This window comes from Panthera tigris, chromosome D2 (assembly GCF_018350195.1).
Source record: "Panthera tigris isolate Pti1 chromosome D2, P.tigris_Pti1_mat1.1, whole genome shotgun sequence".
In the NCBI taxonomy this organism is placed as follows: Eukaryota; Metazoa; Chordata; class Mammalia; order Carnivora; family Felidae; genus Panthera; species Panthera tigris.
In genome coordinates, this window is record NC_056670.1 from 19,184,211 (window position 1) to 19,204,386 (window position 20,176).

Genomic DNA, 20,176 nt, shown 5'->3' on the forward strand with positions numbered 1-20,176 from the left:
GGGGGGTGGGGGGCGTGCGGTGAGGGCGGGACCGGGGCCTGGCGCCTGGGGACTGGAGGGTGGGGGCTGGGTGGGTGGATCCCAGAACCCAGGAGCGGGCGGGCGGGTGGGGCAGCGAGACCCCACACTCCAACTCCGCCACACGCCTGGGCTCCCTGGGTCCTGGACCTCTCCCCTCCCTCGAGCCCTCATCCCCGGGCAGGGCCCAGGCAATTCGCGAGGCCCAGCTAGGGCAGCGGGCTCGGGCTGGTGATGTTCACTGGGGGCGCTGGGGCCTCCGGGGTGGGTTTGCATCAGGTGGGGCAGACGGGACGGGAAGGCCGGGGGGGTGGCTGGCTGCGCTCGCCCTGGGGCTGGGGAGGAGGCGCGGACACCCCGGCGGGGCGGGCCCCGGAAGGCACGGCCGGCCGGATGCCCCACGCTCGCTTCCACCCTCTTGCCAGTGAGTAGCCCGACCTAGTGCGGTGAGGTGCGGTGCGGTGCCGCGCCGGATGGAAGCGGAGGCGGGCGTGGGGCCAAGCCGGGCGCGGCCTGCAAGAGTCCCGGGATCGGAGAACGCCGGGGCTTGCGCCACAGCGCCTTGCCAGGGTCCTCTTGCGCGGCCTCCGCCACCCGCCCGGGGCCCGCGGCGGAGGGCGGCGGCAGGCAGGCAGGCAGGCAGGCAGGCAGGCAGACAGGCAGACAGGTGCGTGCACGGGTGAAGCGCGGCACCCGCTGGGCCTGGGACGCGTGGAGCAGGCTCTTGAGGCGCCCAGCGGCAGCCGCCGGCGTCTACGGCCATACCACCCTGAACGCGCCCGATCTCGTCTGATCTCGGAAGCTAAGCAGGGTCGGGCCTGGTTAGTACTTGGATGGGAGACCGCCTGGGAATACCGGGTGCTGTAGGCTTTTTTGCTTTTGGCCTTTGGCCTTTGGCCTCCTTGACCTCTCCTTTGGCGCCCGCCGCCCCTCCCCCCTCCCTCCCTGGGTCCCCCTCTCCCCAGGGAGCGCGGCTGCTGGGGCCAAACACAGCCCAGCCACTGATCCCTCCGCCCCTCCCGGGCCACCAAAGCGGCCTGGCCTGGCCCGGCCCCTCCCCGCCCGGCCCCGCCCCCCGAGCCCGCACACCCCACGGCACTTCACGAGGGCCACGCTCCCCGCTCGCTCCCCGCACCCGGCCAGATCCCACCGCACCGGCTGGAAGCCACGCCCCAGCCTTGCACCTTTCCTGACACACCACCCACACCGGCACCCGCACGGAGGGTGGGGGGGTGCGGGGGGTGGGGGGTGGGGGGCGTGCGGTGAGGGCGGGACCGGGGCCTGGCGCCTGGGGACTGGAGGGTGGGGGCTGGGTGGGTGGATCCCAGAACCCAGGAGCGGGCGGGCGGGTGGGGCAGCGAGACCCCACACTCCAACTCCGCCACACGCCTGGGCTCCCTGGGTCCTGGACCTCTCCCCTCCCTCGAGCCCTCATCCCCGGGCAGGGCCCAGGCAATTCGCGAGGCCCAGCTAGGGCAGCGGGCTCGGGCTGGTGATGTTCACTGGGGGCGCTGGGGCCTCCGGGGTGGGTTTGCATCAGGTGGGGCAGACGGGACGGGAAGGCCGGGGGGGTGGCTGGCTGCGCTCGCCCTGGGGCTGGGGAGGAGGCGCGGACACCCCGGCGGGGCGGGCCCCGGAAGGCACGGCCGGCCGGATGCCCCACGCTCGCTTCCACCCTCTTGCCAGTGAGTAGCCCGACCTAGTGCGGTGAGGTGCGGTGCGGTGCCGCGCCGGATGGAAGCGGAGGCGGGCGTGGGGCCAAGCCGGGCGCGGCCTGCAAGAGTCCCGGGATCGGAGAACGCCGGGGCTTGCGCCACAGCGCCTTGCCAGGGTCCTCTTGCGCGGCCTCCGCCACCCGCCCGGGGCCCGCGGCGGAGGGCGGCGGCAGGCAGGCAGGCAGGCAGGCAGGCAGGCAGACAGGCAGACAGGTGCGTGCACGGGTGAAGCGCGGCACCCGCTGGGCCTGGGACGCGTGGAGCAGGCTCTTGAGGCGCCCAGCGGCAGCCGCCGGCGTCTACGGCCATACCACCCTGAACGCGCCCGATCTCGTCTGATCTCGGAAGCTAAGCAGGGTCGGGCCTGGTTAGTACTTGGATGGGAGACCGCCTGGGAATACCGGGTGCTGTAGGCTTTTTTGCTTTTGGCCTTTGGCCTTTGGCCTCCTTGACCTCTCCTTTGGCGCCCGCCGCCCCTCCCCCCTCCCTCCCTGGGTCCCCCTCTCCCCAGGGAGCGCGGCTGCTGGGGCCAAACACAGCCCAGCCACTGATCCCTCCGCCCCTCCCGGGCCACCAAAGCGGCCTGGCCTGGCCCGGCCCCTCCCCGCCCGGCCCCGCCCCCCGAGCCCGCACACCCCACGGCACTTCACGAGGGCCACGCTCCCCGCTCGCTCCCCGCACCCGGCCAGATCCCACCGCACCGGCTGGAAGCCACGCCCCAGCCTTGCACCTTTCCTGACACACCACCCACACCGGCACCCGCACGGAGGGTGGGGGGGTGCGGGGGGTGGGGGGTGGGGGGCGTGCGGTGAGGGCGGGACCGGGGCCTGGCGCCTGGGGACTGGAGGGTGGGGGCTGGGTGGGTGGATCCCAGAACCCAGGAGCGGGCGGGCGGGTGGGGCAGCGAGACCCCACACTCCAACTCCGCCACACGCCTGGGCTCCCTGGGTCCTGGACCTCTCCCCTCCCTCGAGCCCTCATCCCCGGGCAGGGCCCAGGCAATTCGCGAGGCCCAGCTAGGGCAGCGGGCTCGGGCTGGTGATGTTCACTGGGGGCGCTGGGGCCTCCGGGGTGGGTTTGCATCAGGTGGGGCAGACGGGACGGGAAGGCCGGGGGGGTGGCTGGCTGCGCTCGCCCTGGGGCTGGGGAGGAGGCGCGGACACCCCGGCGGGGCGGGCCCCGGAAGGCACGGCCGGCCGGATGCCCCACGCTCGCTTCCACCCTCTTGCCAGTGAGTAGCCCGACCTAGTGCGGTGAGGTGCGGTGCGGTGCCGCGCCGGATGGAAGCGGAGGCGGGCGTGGGGCCAAGCCGGGCGCGGCCTGCAAGAGTCCCGGGATCGGAGAACGCCGGGGCTTGCGCCACAGCGCCTTGCCAGGGTCCTCTTGCGCGGCCTCCGCCACCCGCCCGGGGCCCGCGGCGGAGGGCGGCGGCAGGCAGGCAGGCAGGCAGGCAGGCAGGCAGACAGGCAGACAGGTGCGTGCACGGGTGAAGCGCGGCACCCGCTGGGCCTGGGACGCGTGGAGCAGGCTCTTGAGGCGCCCAGCGGCAGCCGCCGGCGTCTACGGCCATACCACCCTGAACGCGCCCGATCTCGTCTGATCTCGGAAGCTAAGCAGGGTCGGGCCTGGTTAGTACTTGGATGGGAGACCGCCTGGGAATACCGGGTGCTGTAGGCTTTTTTGCTTTTGGCCTTTGGCCTTTGGCCTCCTTGACCTCTCCTTTGGCGCCCGCCGCCCCTCCCCCCTCCCTCCCTGGGTCCCCCTCTCCCCAGGGAGCGCGGCTGCTGGGGCCAAACACAGCCCAGCCACTGATCCCTCCGCCCCTCCCGGGCCACCAAAGCGGCCTGGCCTGGCCCGGCCCCTCCCCGCCCGGCCCCGCCCCCCGAGCCCGCACACCCCACGGCACTTCACGAGGGCCACGCTCCCCGCTCGCTCCCCGCACCCGGCCAGATCCCACCGCACCGGCTGGAAGCCACGCCCCAGCCTTGCACCTTTCCTGACACACCACCCACACCGGCACCCGCACGGAGGGTGGGGGGGTGCGGGGGGTGGGGGGTGGGGGGCGTGCGGTGAGGGCGGGACCGGGGCCTGGCGCCTGGGGACTGGAGGGTGGGGGCTGGGTGGGTGGATCCCAGAACCCAGGAGCGGGCGGGCGGGTGGGGCAGCGAGACCCCACACTCCAACTCCGCCACACGCCTGGGCTCCCTGGGTCCTGGACCTCTCCCCTCCCTCGAGCCCTCATCCCCGGGCAGGGCCCAGGCAATTCGCGAGGCCCAGCTAGGGCAGCGGGCTCGGGCTGGTGATGTTCACTGGGGGCGCTGGGGCCTCCGGGGTGGGTTTGCATCAGGTGGGGCAGACGGGACGGGAAGGCCGGGGGGGTGGCTGGCTGCGCTCGCCCTGGGGCTGGGGAGGAGGCGCGGACACCCCGGCGGGGCGGGCCCCGGAAGGCACGGCCGGCCGGATGCCCCACGCTCGCTTCCACCCTCTTGCCAGTGAGTAGCCCGACCTAGTGCGGTGAGGTGCGGTGCGGTGCCGCGCCGGATGGAAGCGGAGGCGGGCGTGGGGCCAAGCCGGGCGCGGCCTGCAAGAGTCCCGGGATCGGAGAACGCCGGGGCTTGCGCCACAGCGCCTTGCCAGGGTCCTCTTGCGCGGCCTCCGCCACCCGCCCGGGGCCCGCGGCGGAGGGCGGCGGCAGGCAGGCAGGCAGGCAGGCAGGCAGGCAGACAGGCAGACAGGTGCGTGCACGGGTGAAGCGCGGCACCCGCTGGGCCTGGGACGCGTGGAGCAGGCTCTTGAGGCGCCCAGCGGCAGCCGCCGGCGTCTACGGCCATACCACCCTGAACGCGCCCGATCTCGTCTGATCTCGGAAGCTAAGCAGGGTCGGGCCTGGTTAGTACTTGGATGGGAGACCGCCTGGGAATACCGGGTGCTGTAGGCTTTTTTGCTTTTGGCCTTTGGCCTTTGGCCTCCTTGACCTCTCCTTTGGCGCCCGCCGCCCCTCCCCCCTCCCTCCCTGGGTCCCCCTCTCCCCAGGGAGCGCGGCTGCTGGGGCCAAACACAGCCCAGCCACTGATCCCTCCGCCCCTCCCGGGCCACCAAAGCGGCCTGGCCTGGCCCGGCCCCTCCCCGCCCGGCCCCGCCCCCCGAGCCCGCACACCCCACGGCACTTCACGAGGGCCACGCTCCCCGCTCGCTCCCCGCACCCGGCCAGATCCCACCGCACCGGCTGGAAGCCACGCCCCAGCCTTGCACCTTTCCTGACACACCACCCACACCGGCACCCGCACGGAGGGTGGGGGGGTGCGGGGGGTGGGGGGTGGGGGGCGTGCGGTGAGGGCGGGACCGGGGCCTGGCGCCTGGGGACTGGAGGGTGGGGGCTGGGTGGGTGGATCCCAGAACCCAGGAGCGGGCGGGCGGGTGGGGCAGCGAGACCCCACACTCCAACTCCGCCACACGCCTGGGCTCCCTGGGTCCTGGACCTCTCCCCTCCCTCGAGCCCTCATCCCCGGGCAGGGCCCAGGCAATTCGCGAGGCCCAGCTAGGGCAGCGGGCTCGGGCTGGTGATGTTCACTGGGGGCGCTGGGGCCTCCGGGGTGGGTTTGCATCAGGTGGGGCAGACGGGACGGGAAGGCCGGGGGGGTGGCTGGCTGCGCTCGCCCTGGGGCTGGGGAGGAGGCGCGGACACCCCGGCGGGGCGGGCCCCGGAAGGCACGGCCGGCCGGATGCCCCACGCTCGCTTCCACCCTCTTGCCAGTGAGTAGCCCGACCTAGTGCGGTGAGGTGCGGTGCGGTGCCGCGCCGGATGGAAGCGGAGGCGGGCGTGGGGCCAAGCCGGGCGCGGCCTGCAAGAGTCCCGGGATCGGAGAACGCCGGGGCTTGCGCCACAGCGCCTTGCCAGGGTCCTCTTGCGCGGCCTCCGCCACCCGCCCGGGGCCCGCGGCGGAGGGCGGCGGCAGGCAGGCAGGCAGGCAGGCAGGCAGGCAGACAGGCAGACAGGTGCGTGCACGGGTGAAGCGCGGCACCCGCTGGGCCTGGGACGCGTGGAGCAGGCTCTTGAGGCGCCCAGCGGCAGCCGCCGGCGTCTACGGCCATACCACCCTGAACGCGCCCGATCTCGTCTGATCTCGGAAGCTAAGCAGGGTCGGGCCTGGTTAGTACTTGGATGGGAGACCGCCTGGGAATACCGGGTGCTGTAGGCTTTTTTGCTTTTGGCCTTTGGCCTTTGGCCTCCTTGACCTCTCCTTTGGCGCCCGCCGCCCCTCCCCCCTCCCTCCCTGGGTCCCCCTCTCCCCAGGGAGCGCGGCTGCTGGGGCCAAACACAGCCCAGCCACTGATCCCTCCGCCCCTCCCGGGCCACCAAAGCGGCCTGGCCTGGCCCGGCCCCTCCCCGCCCGGCCCCGCCCCCCGAGCCCGCACACCCCACGGCACTTCACGAGGGCCACGCTCCCCGCTCGCTCCCCGCACCCGGCCAGATCCCACCGCACCGGCTGGAAGCCACGCCCCAGCCTTGCACCTTTCCTGACACACCACCCACACCGGCACCCGCACGGAGGGTGGGGGGGTGCGGGGGGTGGGGGGTGGGGGGCGTGCGGTGAGGGCGGGACCGGGGCCTGGCGCCTGGGGACTGGAGGGTGGGGGCTGGGTGGGTGGATCCCAGAACCCAGGAGCGGGCGGGCGGGTGGGGCAGCGAGACCCCACACTCCAACTCCGCCACACGCCTGGGCTCCCTGGGTCCTGGACCTCTCCCCTCCCTCGAGCCCTCATCCCCGGGCAGGGCCCAGGCAATTCGCGAGGCCCAGCTAGGGCAGCGGGCTCGGGCTGGTGATGTTCACTGGGGGCGCTGGGGCCTCCGGGGTGGGTTTGCATCAGGTGGGGCAGACGGGACGGGAAGGCCGGGGGGGTGGCTGGCTGCGCTCGCCCTGGGGCTGGGGAGGAGGCGCGGACACCCCGGCGGGGCGGGCCCCGGAAGGCACGGCCGGCCGGATGCCCCACGCTCGCTTCCACCCTCTTGCCAGTGAGTAGCCCGACCTAGTGCGGTGAGGTGCGGTGCGGTGCCGCGCCGGATGGAAGCGGAGGCGGGCGTGGGGCCAAGCCGGGCGCGGCCTGCAAGAGTCCCGGGATCGGAGAACGCCGGGGCTTGCGCCACAGCGCCTTGCCAGGGTCCTCTTGCGCGGCCTCCGCCACCCGCCCGGGGCCCGCGGCGGAGGGCGGCGGCAGGCAGGCAGGCAGGCAGGCAGGCAGGCAGACAGGCAGACAGGTGCGTGCACGGGTGAAGCGCGGCACCCGCTGGGCCTGGGACGCGTGGAGCAGGCTCTTGAGGCGCCCAGCGGCAGCCGCCGGCGTCTACGGCCATACCACCCTGAACGCGCCCGATCTCGTCTGATCTCGGAAGCTAAGCAGGGTCGGGCCTGGTTAGTACTTGGATGGGAGACCGCCTGGGAATACCGGGTGCTGTAGGCTTTTTTGCTTTTGGCCTTTGGCCTTTGGCCTCCTTGACCTCTCCTTTGGCGCCCGCCGCCCCTCCCCCCTCCCTCCCTGGGTCCCCCTCTCCCCAGGGAGCGCGGCTGCTGGGGCCAAACACAGCCCAGCCACTGATCCCTCCGCCCCTCCCGGGCCACCAAAGCGGCCTGGCCTGGCCCGGCCCCTCCCCGCCCGGCCCCGCCCCCCGAGCCCGCACACCCCACGGCACTTCACGAGGGCCACGCTCCCCGCTCGCTCCCCGCACCCGGCCAGATCCCACCGCACCGGCTGGAAGCCACGCCCCAGCCTTGCACCTTTCCTGACACACCACCCACACCGGCACCCGCACGGAGGGTGGGGGGGTGCGGGGGGTGGGGGGTGGGGGGCGTGCGGTGAGGGCGGGACCGGGGCCTGGCGCCTGGGGACTGGAGGGTGGGGGCTGGGTGGGTGGATCCCAGAACCCAGGAGCGGGCGGGCGGGTGGGGCAGCGAGACCCCACACTCCAACTCCGCCACACGCCTGGGCTCCCTGGGTCCTGGACCTCTCCCCTCCCTCGAGCCCTCATCCCCGGGCAGGGCCCAGGCAATTCGCGAGGCCCAGCTAGGGCAGCGGGCTCGGGCTGGTGATGTTCACTGGGGGCGCTGGGGCCTCCGGGGTGGGTTTGCATCAGGTGGGGCAGACGGGACGGGAAGGCCGGGGGGGTGGCTGGCTGCGCTCGCCCTGGGGCTGGGGAGGAGGCGCGGACACCCCGGCGGGGCGGGCCCCGGAAGGCACGGCCGGCCGGATGCCCCACGCTCGCTTCCACCCTCTTGCCAGTGAGTAGCCCGACCTAGTGCGGTGAGGTGCGGTGCGGTGCCGCGCCGGATGGAAGCGGAGGCGGGCGTGGGGCCAAGCCGGGCGCGGCCTGCAAGAGTCCCGGGATCGGAGAACGCCGGGGCTTGCGCCACAGCGCCTTGCCAGGGTCCTCTTGCGCGGCCTCCGCCACCCGCCCGGGGCCCGCGGCGGAGGGCGGCGGCAGGCAGGCAGGCAGGCAGGCAGGCAGGCAGACAGGCAGACAGGTGCGTGCACGGGTGAAGCGCGGCACCCGCTGGGCCTGGGACGCGTGGAGCAGGCTCTTGAGGCGCCCAGCGGCAGCCGCCGGCGTCTACGGCCATACCACCCTGAACGCGCCCGATCTCGTCTGATCTCGGAAGCTAAGCAGGGTCGGGCCTGGTTAGTACTTGGATGGGAGACCGCCTGGGAATACCGGGTGCTGTAGGCTTTTTTGCTTTTGGCCTTTGGCCTTTGGCCTCCTTGACCTCTCCTTTGGCGCCCGCCGCCCCTCCCCCCTCCCTCCCTGGGTCCCCCTCTCCCCAGGGAGCGCGGCTGCTGGGGCCAAACACAGCCCAGCCACTGATCCCTCCGCCCCTCCCGGGCCACCAAAGCGGCCTGGCCTGGCCCGGCCCCTCCCCGCCCGGCCCCGCCCCCCGAGCCCGCACACCCCACGGCACTTCACGAGGGCCACGCTCCCCGCTCGCTCCCCGCACCCGGCCAGATCCCACCGCACCGGCTGGAAGCCACGCCCCAGCCTTGCACCTTTCCTGACACACCACCCACACCGGCACCCGCACGGAGGGTGGGGGGGTGCGGGGGGTGGGGGGTGGGGGGCGTGCGGTGAGGGCGGGACCGGGGCCTGGCGCCTGGGGACTGGAGGGTGGGGGCTGGGTGGGTGGATCCCAGAACCCAGGAGCGGGCGGGCGGGTGGGGCAGCGAGACCCCACACTCCAACTCCGCCACACGCCTGGGCTCCCTGGGTCCTGGACCTCTCCCCTCCCTCGAGCCCTCATCCCCGGGCAGGGCCCAGGCAATTCGCGAGGCCCAGCTAGGGCAGCGGGCTCGGGCTGGTGATGTTCACTGGGGGCGCTGGGGCCTCCGGGGTGGGTTTGCATCAGGTGGGGCAGACGGGACGGGAAGGCCGGGGGGGTGGCTGGCTGCGCTCGCCCTGGGGCTGGGGAGGAGGCGCGGACACCCCGGCGGGGCGGGCCCCGGAAGGCACGGCCGGCCGGATGCCCCACGCTCGCTTCCACCCTCTTGCCAGTGAGTAGCCCGACCTAGTGCGGTGAGGTGCGGTGCGGTGCCGCGCCGGATGGAAGCGGAGGCGGGCGTGGGGCCAAGCCGGGCGCGGCCTGCAAGAGTCCCGGGATCGGAGAACGCCGGGGCTTGCGCCACAGCGCCTTGCCAGGGTCCTCTTGCGCGGCCTCCGCCACCCGCCCGGGGCCCGCGGCGGAGGGCGGCGGCAGGCAGGCAGGCAGGCAGGCAGGCAGGCAGACAGGCAGACAGGTGCGTGCACGGGTGAAGCGCGGCACCCGCTGGGCCTGGGACGCGTGGAGCAGGCTCTTGAGGCGCCCAGCGGCAGCCGCCGGCGTCTACGGCCATACCACCCTGAACGCGCCCGATCTCGTCTGATCTCGGAAGCTAAGCAGGGTCGGGCCTGGTTAGTACTTGGATGGGAGACCGCCTGGGAATACCGGGTGCTGTAGGCTTTTTTGCTTTTGGCCTTTGGCCTTTGGCCTCCTTGACCTCTCCTTTGGCGCCCGCCGCCCCTCCCCCCTCCCTCCCTGGGTCCCCCTCTCCCCAGGGAGCGCGGCTGCTGGGGCCAAACACAGCCCAGCCACTGATCCCTCCGCCCCTCCCGGGCCACCAAAGCGGCCTGGCCTGGCCCGGCCCCTCCCCGCCCGGCCCCGCCCCCCGAGCCCGCACACCCCACGGCACTTCACGAGGGCCACGCTCCCCGCTCGCTCCCCGCACCCGGCCAGATCCCACCGCACCGGCTGGAAGCCACGCCCCAGCCTTGCACCTTTCCTGACACACCACCCACACCGGCACCCGCACGGAGGGTGGGGGGGTGCGGGGGGTGGGGGGTGGGGGGCGTGCGGTGAGGGCGGGACCGGGGCCTGGCGCCTGGGGACTGGAGGGTGGGGGCTGGGTGGGTGGATCCCAGAACCCAGGAGCGGGCGGGCGGGTGGGGCAGCGAGACCCCACACTCCAACTCCGCCACACGCCTGGGCTCCCTGGGTCCTGGACCTCTCCCCTCCCTCGAGCCCTCATCCCCGGGCAGGGCCCAGGCAATTCGCGAGGCCCAGCTAGGGCAGCGGGCTCGGGCTGGTGATGTTCACTGGGGGCGCTGGGGCCTCCGGGGTGGGTTTGCATCAGGTGGGGCAGACGGGACGGGAAGGCCGGGGGGGTGGCTGGCTGCGCTCGCCCTGGGGCTGGGGAGGAGGCGCGGACACCCCGGCGGGGCGGGCCCCGGAAGGCACGGCCGGCCGGATGCCCCACGCTCGCTTCCACCCTCTTGCCAGTGAGTAGCCCGACCTAGTGCGGTGAGGTGCGGTGCGGTGCCGCGCCGGATGGAAGCGGAGGCGGGCGTGGGGCCAAGCCGGGCGCGGCCTGCAAGAGTCCCGGGATCGGAGAACGCCGGGGCTTGCGCCACAGCGCCTTGCCAGGGTCCTCTTGCGCGGCCTCCGCCACCCGCCCGGGGCCCGCGGCGGAGGGCGGCGGCAGGCAGGCAGGCAGGCAGGCAGGCAGGCAGACAGGCAGACAGGTGCGTGCACGGGTGAAGCGCGGCACCCGCTGGGCCTGGGACGCGTGGAGCAGGCTCTTGAGGCGCCCAGCGGCAGCCGCCGGCGTCTACGGCCATACCACCCTGAACGCGCCCGATCTCGTCTGATCTCGGAAGCTAAGCAGGGTCGGGCCTGGTTAGTACTTGGATGGGAGACCGCCTGGGAATACCGGGTGCTGTAGGCTTTTTTGCTTTTGGCCTTTGGCCTTTGGCCTCCTTGACCTCTCCTTTGGCGCCCGCCGCCCCTCCCCCCTCCCTCCCTGGGTCCCCCTCTCCCCAGGGAGCGCGGCTGCTGGGGCCAAACACAGCCCAGCCACTGATCCCTCCGCCCCTCCCGGGCCACCAAAGCGGCCTGGCCTGGCCCGGCCCCTCCCCGCCCGGCCCCGCCCCCCGAGCCCGCACACCCCACGGCACTTCACGAGGGCCACGCTCCCCGCTCGCTCCCCGCACCCGGCCAGATCCCACCGCACCGGCTGGAAGCCACGCCCCAGCCTTGCACCTTTCCTGACACACCACCCACACCGGCACCCGCACGGAGGGTGGGGGGGTGCGGGGGGTGGGGGGTGGGGGGCGTGCGGTGAGGGCGGGACCGGGGCCTGGCGCCTGGGGACTGGAGGGTGGGGGCTGGGTGGGTGGATCCCAGAACCCAGGAGCGGGCGGGCGGGTGGGGCAGCGAGACCCCACACTCCAACTCCGCCACACGCCTGGGCTCCCTGGGTCCTGGACCTCTCCCCTCCCTCGAGCCCTCATCCCCGGGCAGGGCCCAGGCAATTCGCGAGGCCCAGCTAGGGCAGCGGGCTCGGGCTGGTGATGTTCACTGGGGGCGCTGGGGCCTCCGGGGTGGGTTTGCATCAGGTGGGGCAGACGGGACGGGAAGGCCGGGGGGGTGGCTGGCTGCGCTCGCCCTGGGGCTGGGGAGGAGGCGCGGACACCCCGGCGGGGCGGGCCCCGGAAGGCACGGCCGGCCGGATGCCCCACGCTCGCTTCCACCCTCTTGCCAGTGAGTAGCCCGACCTAGTGCGGTGAGGTGCGGTGCGGTGCCGCGCCGGATGGAAGCGGAGGCGGGCGTGGGGCCAAGCCGGGCGCGGCCTGCAAGAGTCCCGGGATCGGAGAACGCCGGGGCTTGCGCCACAGCGCCTTGCCAGGGTCCTCTTGCGCGGCCTCCGCCACCCGCCCGGGGCCCGCGGCGGAGGGCGGCGGCAGGCAGGCAGGCAGGCAGGCAGGCAGGCAGACAGGCAGACAGGTGCGTGCACGGGTGAAGCGCGGCACCCGCTGGGCCTGGGACGCGTGGAGCAGGCTCTTGAGGCGCCCAGCGGCAGCCGCCGGCGTCTACGGCCATACCACCCTGAACGCGCCCGATCTCGTCTGATCTCGGAAGCTAAGCAGGGTCGGGCCTGGTTAGTACTTGGATGGGAGACCGCCTGGGAATACCGGGTGCTGTAGGCTTTTTTGCTTTTGGCCTTTGGCCTTTGGCCTCCTTGACCTCTCCTTTGGCGCCCGCCGCCCCTCCCCCCTCCCTCCCTGGGTCCCCCTCTCCCCAGGGAGCGCGGCTGCTGGGGCCAAACACAGCCCAGCCACTGATCCCTCCGCCCCTCCCGGGCCACCAAAGCGGCCTGGCCTGGCCCGGCCCCTCCCCGCCCGGCCCCGCCCCCCGAGCCCGCACACCCCACGGCACTTCACGAGGGCCACGCTCCCCGCTCGCTCCCCGCACCCGGCCAGATCCCACCGCACCGGCTGGAAGCCACGCCCCAGCCTTGCACCTTTCCTGACACACCACCCACACCGGCACCCGCACGGAGGGTGGGGGGGTGCGGGGGGTGGGGGGTGGGGGGCGTGCGGTGAGGGCGGGACCGGGGCCTGGCGCCTGGGGACTGGAGGGTGGGGGCTGGGTGGGTGGATCCCAGAACCCAGGAGCGGGCGGGCGGGTGGGGCAGCGAGACCCCACACTCCAACTCCGCCACACGCCTGGGCTCCCTGGGTCCTGGACCTCTCCCCTCCCTCGAGCCCTCATCCCCGGGCAGGGCCCAGGCAATTCGCGAGGCCCAGCTAGGGCAGCGGGCTCGGGCTGGTGATGTTCACTGGGGGCGCTGGGGCCTCCGGGGTGGGTTTGCATCAGGTGGGGCAGACGGGACGGGAAGGCCGGGGGGGTGGCTGGCTGCGCTCGCCCTGGGGCTGGGGAGGAGGCGCGGACACCCCGGCGGGGCGGGCCCCGGAAGGCACGGCCGGCCGGATGCCCCACGCTCGCTTCCACCCTCTTGCCAGTGAGTAGCCCGACCTAGTGCGGTGAGGTGCGGTGCGGTGCCGCGCCGGATGGAAGCGGAGGCGGGCGTGGGGCCAAGCCGGGCGCGGCCTGCAAGAGTCCCGGGATCGGAGAACGCCGGGGCTTGCGCCACAGCGCCTTGCCAGGGTCCTCTTGCGCGGCCTCCGCCACCCGCCCGGGGCCCGCGGCGGAGGGCGGCGGCAGGCAGGCAGGCAGGCAGGCAGGCAGGCAGACAGGCAGACAGGTGCGTGCACGGGTGAAGCGCGGCACCCGCTGGGCCTGGGACGCGTGGAGCAGGCTCTTGAGGCGCCCAGCGGCAGCCGCCGGCGTCTACGGCCATACCACCCTGAACGCGCCCGATCTCGTCTGATCTCGGAAGCTAAGCAGGGTCGGGCCTGGTTAGTACTTGGATGGGAGACCGCCTGGGAATACCGGGTGCTGTAGGCTTTTTTGCTTTTGGCCTTTGGCCTTTGGCCTCCTTGACCTCTCCTTTGGCGCCCGCCGCCCCTCCCCCCTCCCTCCCTGGGTCCCCCTCTCCCCAGGGAGCGCGGCTGCTGGGGCCAAACACAGCCCAGCCACTGATCCCTCCGCCCCTCCCGGGCCACCAAAGCGGCCTGGCCTGGCCCGGCCCCTCCCCGCCCGGCCCCGCCCCCCGAGCCCGCACACCCCACGGCACTTCACGAGGGCCACGCTCCCCGCTCGCTCCCCGCACCCGGCCAGATCCCACCGCACCGGCTGGAAGCCACGCCCCAGCCTTGCACCTTTCCTGACACACCACCCACACCGGCACCCGCACGGAGGGTGGGGGGGTGCGGGGGGTGGGGGGTGGGGGGCGTGCGGTGAGGGCGGGACCGGGGCCTGGCGCCTGGGGACTGGAGGGTGGGGGCTGGGTGGGTGGATCCCAGAACCCAGGAGCGGGCGGGCGGGTGGGGCAGCGAGACCCCACACTCCAACTCCGCCACACGCCTGGGCTCCCTGGGTCCTGGACCTCTCCCCTCCCTCGAGCCCTCATCCCCGGGCAGGGCCCAGGCAATTCGCGAGGCCCAGCTAGGGCAGCGGGCTCGGGCTGGTGATGTTCACTGGGGGCGCTGGGGCCTCCGGGGTGGGTTTGCATCAGGTGGGGCAGACGGGACGGGAAGGCCGGGGGGGTGGCTGGCTGCGCTCGCCCTGGGGCTGGGGAGGAGGCGCGGACACCCCGGCGGGGCGGGCCCCGGAAGGCACGGCCGGCCGGATGCCCCACGCTCGCTTCCACCCTCTTGCCAGTGAGTAGCCCGACCTAGTGCGGTGAGGTGCGGTGCGGTGCCGCGCCGGATGGAAGCGGAGGCGGGCGTGGGGCCAAGCCGGGCGCGGCCTGCAAGAGTCCCGGGATCGGAGAACGCCGGGGCTTGCGCCACAGCGCCTTGCCAGGGTCCTCTTGCGCGGCCTCCGCCACCCGCCCGGGGCCCGCGGCGGAGGGCGGCGGCAGGCAGGCAGGCAGGCAGGCAGGCAGGCAGACAGGCAGACAGGTGCGTGCACGGGTGAAGCGCGGCACCCGCTGGGCCTGGGACGCGTGGAGCAGGCTCTTGAGGCGCCCAGCGGCAGCCGCCGGCGTCTACGGCCATACCACCCTGAACGCGCCCGATCTCGTCTGATCTCGGAAGCTAAGCAGGGTCGGGCCTGGTTAGTACTTGGATGGGAGACCGCCTGGGAATACCGGGTGCTGTAGGCTTTTTTGCTTTTGGCCTTTGGCCTTTGGCCTCCTTGACCTCTCCTTTGGCGCCCGCCGCCCCTCCCCCCTCCCTCCCTGGGTCCCCCTCTCCCCAGGGAGCGCGGCTGCTGGGGCCAAACACAGCCCAGCCACTGATCCCTCCGCCCCTCCCGGGCCACCAAAGCGGCCTGGCCTGGCCCGGCCCCTCCCCGCCCGGCCCCGCCCCCCGAGCCCGCACACCCCACGGCACTTCACGAGGGCCACGCTCCCCGCTCGCTCCCCGCACCCGGCCAGATCCCACCGCACCGGCTGGAAGCCACGCCCCAGCCTTGCACCTTTCCTGACACACCACCCACACCGGCACCCGCACGGAGGGTGGGGGGGTGCGGGGGGTGGGGGGTGGGGGGCGTGCGGTGAGGGCGGGACCGGGGCCTGGCGCCTGGGGACTGGAGGGTGGGGGCTGGGTGGGTGGATCCCAGAACCCAGGAGCGGGCGGGCGGGTGGGGCAGCGAGACCCCACACTCCAACTCCGCCACACGCCTGGGCTCCCTGGGTCCTGGACCTCTCCCCTCCCTCGAGCCCTCATCCCCGGGCAGGGCCCAGGCAATTCGCGAGGCCCAGCTAGGGCAGCGGGCTCGGGCTGGTGATGTTCACTGGGGGCGCTGGGGCCTCCGGGGTGGGTTTGCATCAGGTGGGGCAGACGGGACGGGAAGGCCGGGGGGGTGGCTGGCTGCGCTCGCCCTGGGGCTGGGGAGGAGGCGCGGACACCCCGGCGGGGCGGGCCCCGGAAGGCACGGCCGGCCGGATGCCCCACGCTCGCTTCCACCCTCTTGCCAGTGAGTAGCCCGACCTAGTGCGGTGAGGTGCGGTGCGGTGCCGCGCCGGATGGAAGCGGAGGCGGGCGTGGGGCCAAGCCGGGCGCGGCCTGCAAGAGTCCCGGGATCGGAGAACGCCGGGGCTTGCGCCACAGCGCCTTGCCAGGGTCCTCTTGCGCGGCCTCCGCCACCCGCCCGGGGCCCGCGGCGGAGGGCGGCGGCAGGCAGGCAGGCAGGCAGGCAGGCAGGCAGACAGGCAGACAGGTGCGTGCACGGGTGAAGCGCGGCACCCGCTGGGCCTGGGACGCGTGGAGCAGGCTCTTGAGGCGCCCAGCGGCAGCCGCCGGCGTCTACGGCCATACCACCCTGAACGCGCCCGATCTCGTCTGATCTCGGAAGCTAAGCAGGGTCGGGCCTGGTTAGTACTTGGATGGGAGACCGCCTGGGAATACCGGGTGCTGTAGGCTTTTTTGCTTTTGGCCTTTGGCCTTTGGCCTCCTTGACCTCTCCTTTGGCGCCCGCCGCCCCTCCCCCCTCCCTCCCTGGGTCCCCCTCTCCCCAGGGAGCGCGGCTGCTGGGGCCAAACACAGCCCAGCCACTGATCCCTCCGCCCCTCCCGGGCCACCAAAGCGGCCTGGCCTGGCCCGGCCCCTCCCCGCCCGGCCCCGCCCCCCGAGCCCGCACACCCCACGGCACTTCACGAGGGCCACGCTCCCCGCTCGCTCCCCGCACCCGGCCAGATCCCACCGCACCGGCTGGAAGCCACGCCCCAGCCTTGCACCTTTCCTGACACACCACCCACACCGGCACCCGCACGGAGGGTGGGGGGGTGCGGGGGGTGGGGGGTGGGGGGCGTGCGGTGAGGGCGGGACCGGGGCCTGGCGCCTGGGGACTGGAGGGTGGGGGCTGGGTGGGTGGATCCCAGAACCCAGGAGCGGGCGGGCGGGTGGGGCAGCGAGACCCCACACTCCAACTCCGCCACACGCCTGGGCTCCCTGGGTCCTGGACCTCTCCCCTCCCTCGAGCCCTCATCCCCGGGCAGGGCCCAGGCAATTCGCGAGGCCCAGCTAGGGCAGCGGGCTCGGGCTGGTGATGTTCACTGGGGGCGCTGGGGCCTCCGGGGTGGGTTTGCATCAGGTGGGGCAGACGGGACGGGAAGGCCGGGGGGGTGGCTGGCTGCGCTCGCCCTGGGGCTGGGGAGGAGGCGCGGACACCCCGGCGGGGCGGGCCCCGGAAGGCACGGCCGGCCGGATGCCCCACGCTCGCTTCCACCCTCTTGCCAGTGAGTAGCCCGACCTAGTGCGGTGAGGTGCGGTGCGGTGCCGCGCCGGATGGAAGCGGAGGCGGGCGTGGGGCCAAGCCGGGAGCGGCCTGCAAGAGTCCCGGGATCGGAGAAAGCCGGGGCTTGCGCCACAGCACCTTGCCAGGGTCGTCTTGCGCGGCCTCCGCCACCCGCCCGCCCGCTCCTGGGTTCTCCTATCCACCCACCCTGTCCCCACCCTCCGGTTCCCAAGCGCCAGCCCCCGTTCCTGCCCTCACCGCACCCCCCGTCCCCCCCCCCCCCGCCCTCCGTGCGGGTGCCGGGTGCCGGTGTGGGTGATGTGTGAGGATAGGTGCAAAGCTGGGGCGTGGCTTCCAGCCGGTGCGGTGGGATCTGGCCGGGTGCGTGGATCGGGGAGCGTGCCCCTTGTCAAGTGCCGTGGGGTGTGCGGGCTAGGGGGGCGGGGCGGGGCGGGTCCGGACCAGGCCAGGCCGCCTTGCTGTTGCGCCAGGGCCTGAGGGAGCAGTGGCTGGGGTGTGTTTGGCCCCAGTAGCTGCGCTCCCAGGGGAGAGAGGGACACAGGGAGGGAGGGGGGAGGGGGGAGCGGCGGCGCGCGCCAAAGGAGCGTCAAGGAGGCCAAAGGCAAAAAAGCCTACAGCACCCGATATTCCCAGGCGTCTCCCATCCAAATACTAAACAGGCCCGACCCTGCTTAGCTTCCTAGATCAGAGGAGATCGGGCGCGTTCGGGGTGCTATGGCCGTAGACGCCAGCGGCTGTCGCCAGGCGCCTCAAGAGCCTGCTCCACGGGTCCCAAGCCCAGCCGGTGCCGCGCTTCACCCGTGCACGGACCTGCCTGCCTGTCGCCGCCCTCCGCCGAGGGCCCGGGCGGGTGGCGGAGGCCGCACAAGAGGACCCTGTTAAGGCGCTGTGGCGCAAGCCCCGGCGTTCTCTCATCCCGGGACTCTTGCAGGCTGATCCCGGCCTGGCCCCACGCCCGCCTCCGCTTCCATCCCGCACAGTATCGCACGGCACCGCACCGCACCACGTCGGGCTGCTCCCTGGCAAGAGGGTGGAAGCGAGCGTGGGGCATCCGGCCGGCCGGCCGTGCCTTACGGGCCCACCCCGCCGAGGTCTCATCGCCTCCTCCCCAGCCCCAGGGCGAGCGCAGCCAGCCACCCGGCCTTTCCCTGCCGTCTGCCCCACCTGGTGCCAAGCCACCCTGGGGGCCCCAGCGCCCCCAGAGTACATCACCAGCCCGAGCCCGCTGCCCTAGGTGCGCCTCGCGAAATGTCAGGGGCCCTGGGTATGAGGGCTCCAGGGAGGGGAGAGGTCCAGTACCCAGGGAGCCCAGGCGTGTGGCGGAGTCCGAGTCTGGGGTCTCGCTGCCCCGCCCGCCCGCTCCTGGGTTCTCCTATCCACCCACCCAGTCCCCACCCTCCAGTTCCCAGGCGCCAGCCCCCGTTCCTGCCCTCACCGCACCCCCGCCCTCCGTGCCGGTGCCGGGTGCCGGTGTGGGTGGTGTGTCAGGAAAGGTGCAAAGCTGGGGCGTGGCTTCCAGCCGGTGCAGTGGGATCTGGCCGGGTGCGGGGAGCGGGGAGCGTGCCCCTCGTGAAGTGCCGTGGGGTGTGCGGGCTCGGGGGGCGGGGCCGGGCGGGGAGGGGCCGGGCCAGGCCAGGCCGCTTTGGTGGCCCGGGAGGGGCGGAGGGATCAATGGCTGGGGTGTGTTTGGCCCCAGCAGCCGCGCTCCCAGGGGAGAGAGTGACACAGGGAGGGAGGGCGAGGGGGGAGCGGCGGCGCGCGCCAAAGGAAATGTCAAGGAGGCCAAAGGCCAAAGGCAAAAAAGCCTACAGCACCCGGTATTCCCAGGCGGTCTCCCATGCAAGTACTAACCAGGCCCGGCCCTGCTTAGCTTCCGAGATCAGAGGAGATCGGGCGCGTTCGGGGTGGTCTGGCCGTCGACGCCAGCCGCCGCCGCTGGGCGCCTCAAGAGCCTGCTCCACGCGTCCCAACCCTGCGGGTGCCGCGCTTCACCCATGCACGCCCCTGCCTGCCCTTCTGCCTGCCTGCATGCCTGCCTGTCTGCCTGACTGCCACCGCCCTCCGCCGCGGGCCCCGGGCGGGTGGCGGAGGCCGCGCAAGAGGACCCTGGCAAGGCGCTGTGGCGCAAGCCCCGGCGTTCTCCGATCCCGGGACTCTTGCAGGGTGCTCCCGGCTTGCCCCCACGTCCGCCTCCGCTCCATCCCGCACCGCACCGCACCACGTAGGGTTGCTGCCTGGCAAGAGGGTGGAGGCGAGCGTGGGGCATCCTGCCGGCCGTGTCTTCCGGGCCCGCCCCGCCGGGGTCTCAGCGCCTCCTCCTCAGCCGCAGGGCGAACGCAGCCAGCCACCCGGCCTTTCCCTCCCGTCTGCCCCACCTGGTGCCAAGCCACCCCAGAGGCTCCAGCGCCCCCAGAGAACATCACCAGCCCGAGCCCGCTGCCCTACCCGGCCTCGCGAAATGCCAGGGTCCCTGGGGATTAGGGCTAGAGGGAGGGGCGAGGTCCAGGACCCAGGGAGCCCAGGCGTGTGGCGGAGTCGGAGTCTGTGGTCTCGCTGCGCCACCTGCCCTCCCACCCACTCCTGGTTCCCGGTGCCCACGGAGGAACGCGGCAGGAGGCAGTCCGTCCAGCTGACAGGAAGGCTGGCAGGCAGCTTCACGTGTGTTGTGGGACACGCTCTGGTCTTGGGAGGCGAGGGCCATTCTCTTTAGGCACCAAGCAGAAGCGGATGGCCTTTAGGGACATACTATCCTGAATGCGCCTGATTGTTTTGTCTCGGAAGCTAAGGACTTTCGGGCCTGGTGAGTACTTTGATGGGAGACCGTCTGGGAATACCGGGTGCTGTAGGCTTTGCCTTTTGACTTTGACCTCCTTCACCTCTCCTTTGGCTCCAGCCCAGGTCCCCTCCCTCCCTGACCAGGGAGCTGCGCTCCTGGTGCCAATCTCAAACCAACCAGGAATCCCTCAGCCCCTCCCTGTTCAGCCCAGGGGCCTGGCCTGCCTTGCACACCCCAGCTCACCTCACAAGGGTCCCGCTCCCTGCCCCCCACTCCCAAAACCAGGCCAAATCCCACTGCACGGGCTTGAATCCACACCCTAGCTTTGCACCTTTCCTGACATACCACCTACACCGCTTGGAGTGCAGGTGGGACTTGTTTCCAAAGTCCAGGTTCCTGAGTCTGGGGTCCAGGGGCTGGGGGCTGGACGGTGGGGGCTGGGGTGCATGTATCTGAGGACAAAGAAGGGGCATGAGGGACACAGACTCCAACTATGCCACAGGCCTGGGCTGCATGGTTCCTGGACCTCTTCCCTCCCTCGGAGC

General features: G+C 73.3%; 14 non-coding genes and 1 pseudogene across 14 annotated transcripts; 13 read left to right on the forward strand and 2 right to left on the reverse strand.

Moving 5' to 3' along the window:
* The first annotated feature begins 769 nt into the window (after nucleotides 1-769).
* On the forward strand, nucleotides 770-888 carry LOC122232147. Its single transcript, XR_006209508.1, has one exon. It is a non-coding gene; the product is annotated as a 5S ribosomal RNA (ribosomal RNA).
* A 1,142-nt stretch (nucleotides 889-2,030) lies between these two features.
* Nucleotides 2,031-2,149, forward strand: LOC122232148. The gene has a single exon (XR_006209509.1). It is a non-coding gene; the product is annotated as a 5S ribosomal RNA (ribosomal RNA).
* A 1,142-nt stretch (nucleotides 2,150-3,291) lies between these two features.
* On the forward strand, nucleotides 3,292-3,410 carry LOC122232149. The gene has a single exon (XR_006209510.1). It is a non-coding gene; the product is annotated as a 5S ribosomal RNA (ribosomal RNA).
* Nucleotides 3,411-4,552: 1,142 nt separating this feature from the next.
* LOC122232151 lies at nucleotides 4,553-4,671 on the forward strand. Its single transcript, XR_006209511.1, has one exon. It is a non-coding gene; the product is annotated as a 5S ribosomal RNA (ribosomal RNA).
* Nucleotides 4,672-5,813: 1,142 nt separating this feature from the next.
* LOC122232152 lies at nucleotides 5,814-5,932 on the forward strand. The gene has a single exon (XR_006209512.1). It is a non-coding gene; the product is annotated as a 5S ribosomal RNA (ribosomal RNA).
* A 1,142-nt stretch (nucleotides 5,933-7,074) lies between these two features.
* Nucleotides 7,075-7,193, forward strand: LOC122232153. Its single transcript, XR_006209513.1, has one exon. It is a non-coding gene; the product is annotated as a 5S ribosomal RNA (ribosomal RNA).
* A 1,142-nt stretch (nucleotides 7,194-8,335) lies between these two features.
* LOC122232154 lies at nucleotides 8,336-8,454 on the forward strand. The gene has a single exon (XR_006209514.1). It is a non-coding gene; the product is annotated as a 5S ribosomal RNA (ribosomal RNA).
* Nucleotides 8,455-9,596: 1,142 nt separating this feature from the next.
* On the forward strand, nucleotides 9,597-9,715 carry LOC122232155. Its single transcript, XR_006209515.1, has one exon. It is a non-coding gene; the product is annotated as a 5S ribosomal RNA (ribosomal RNA).
* Nucleotides 9,716-10,857: 1,142 nt separating this feature from the next.
* On the forward strand, nucleotides 10,858-10,976 carry LOC122232156. The gene has a single exon (XR_006209517.1). It is a non-coding gene; the product is annotated as a 5S ribosomal RNA (ribosomal RNA).
* Nucleotides 10,977-12,118: 1,142 nt separating this feature from the next.
* LOC122232158 lies at nucleotides 12,119-12,237 on the forward strand. Its single transcript, XR_006209519.1, has one exon. It is a non-coding gene; the product is annotated as a 5S ribosomal RNA (ribosomal RNA).
* A 1,142-nt stretch (nucleotides 12,238-13,379) lies between these two features.
* LOC122232159 lies at nucleotides 13,380-13,498 on the forward strand. The gene has a single exon (XR_006209520.1). It is a non-coding gene; the product is annotated as a 5S ribosomal RNA (ribosomal RNA).
* A 1,142-nt stretch (nucleotides 13,499-14,640) lies between these two features.
* On the forward strand, nucleotides 14,641-14,759 carry LOC122232160. Its single transcript, XR_006209521.1, has one exon. It is a non-coding gene; the product is annotated as a 5S ribosomal RNA (ribosomal RNA).
* A 1,142-nt stretch (nucleotides 14,760-15,901) lies between these two features.
* On the forward strand, nucleotides 15,902-16,020 carry LOC122232162. Its single transcript, XR_006209522.1, has one exon. It is a non-coding gene; the product is annotated as a 5S ribosomal RNA (ribosomal RNA).
* A 1,443-nt stretch (nucleotides 16,021-17,463) lies between these two features.
* Nucleotides 17,464-17,581, reverse strand: LOC122232165 (annotated as a pseudogene).
* Nucleotides 17,582-18,657: 1,076 nt separating this feature from the next.
* LOC122232164 lies at nucleotides 18,658-18,776 on the reverse strand. Its single transcript, XR_006209524.1, has one exon. It is a non-coding gene; the product is annotated as a 5S ribosomal RNA (ribosomal RNA).
* Nucleotides 18,777-20,176: the final 1,400 nt, after the last annotated feature.